This window comes from Cricetulus griseus, chromosome 5, assembly GCF_003668045.3.
Source record: "Cricetulus griseus strain 17A/GY chromosome 5, alternate assembly CriGri-PICRH-1.0, whole genome shotgun sequence".
In the NCBI taxonomy this organism is placed as follows: Eukaryota; Metazoa; Chordata; class Mammalia; order Rodentia; family Cricetidae; genus Cricetulus; species Cricetulus griseus.
Window position 1 is genome coordinate 5,036,419 of NC_048598.1, and position 1,673 is coordinate 5,038,091.

General features: G+C 42.7%; 1 pseudogene; it reads left to right on the forward strand.

The window, feature by feature from the left end:
* The first annotated feature begins 1,306 nt into the window (after window positions 1-1,306).
* LOC113836115 lies at window positions 1,307-1,419 on the forward strand (annotated as a pseudogene).
* The last annotated feature ends 254 nt before the right edge of the window (window positions 1,420-1,673 follow it).

Genomic DNA, 1,673 nt, shown 5'->3' on the forward strand with positions numbered 1-1,673 from the left:
GGCATGGCATTTGCCAGGAGTGACAGAGTCTGTTAAGGAAAATGAAATTGACATGCAGCAGTGGTCCCTCCTTGGTCAATAGCAAACTGAGTCTAGTGTGGCCTCGATGGGTTTGGCACAACCGTGTCACTACAAGCTATGCTGGCTAACTTTTTTATTAAGTACAGTGGCTAAGCAAAGGGAATTTTTCAGTGGTGTGTGGTTTATACTTACTGACCTATTGATATTTTTCTTAATGTTAAAGTCTGAACTTGTGTCCTAGTATGGTTTTTAATTCTTTAATTAACTGAGTATAGGTGACATAGATTTTCAACGTACTTATTTGACTTTGTGAAGTCAGTCTCTGCCATGGTTGGCAATAGTTACAGGGCTCATAGAACAAGTTGTGATGGGTATGAAATTGAATGGAAGGGCTTAAAGCAGTTGGTTTCCTTAATAGCAATACTTAGACAATATGTGTTTGCCTGGCTTACAAACATGTTGTAACCAGTGAAGAAGCATCTGTCCCCAGAATGTCATGTTGTACATCCATAACCAGCATATAACAGAACAGCCATGTTCTGTTTTTACTCTACAAACATTGTGAGTGCTTGTCACCCAGATATTCTGTCTGCCTCATCACTTAGTTCTTTGTTGCACTTATTTTGAACTTCTGGGCTATCTGTGTGTCGAAAGGATCATCAAAAAGTCACAATCACCTTACATTGTAACTTAATTTAATATTAAAAGTATTTGGGCAAATGCATACACTCAGAACAGCACACTATCACCACTCTAAGATGCCCAACGGGGTTCTGTAGAAATGTTTGCATTAAAAAGGGAAGAAACTGAGGCACACTCAGGAGAGTGGGTACTCAGAGGGCCCTGATGAGGCAAGAATCAAATACCCTGAGTTTTGGTTTAGGGCTTCTAAATCACACCAGCTTGGCTAATTAGCAAAGGTCAGATTAATTTTTGAAAAAGCGGGGTGGATACTGAATCCTGACTAAGAAATCTGACCCATCAGCTGACATCAAACCTAGGATATGAGTAGAGAAAGGGACCCTACAAAGAGGTTATGAGCTATGAGGGCCGGGTGTTTATTCCTCACAAGGCGAGAGAGCCCCCTTCAGACCTAGTTAATGGCCCAAATAGGAGTGGTGACTGGCATGGGGTATGTGGGGCCTTCTTCCTCTGTACGCCCACACTAGAGCTTTTCATTTTCACACGCTGGAGGGAAGCTTTCCACTCAAACACAAGCATCCATTTTCAGTAGCAACACAGCAATAGTTTTCTTGTTTCTGCATAGCATCAAGAGTGATCATCTGTCTATGGCCATACTACCCTGAACACGCCCATTTGATCTTGGAAGCTAAGCAGGGTCAGGCCTGGTTAGTACTTGGATGGGAGACTGCCTGGGAATACCGGGTGCTATAGGTTTAAAAAAAAAAAAAAAACCAGAGTGATCATCTGGGAGTGTACAGGTCAGTTACTGAGGTGGGCATATCTACCACAACAGAATACCAACGTGGGCGTCTCCACCATAACAGAATTGCTGAGATGCTTTGGATGTCAAATACAGTTAGTAGACTTCAAAGCAGTTTACCAATGAATCAAAAATGTCAGCAACCTAGCTGGGCGTTGGTGGTGCATGTCTTTAATCTCAGCACTCGGGAGGCAGAGGCAGGCAGATC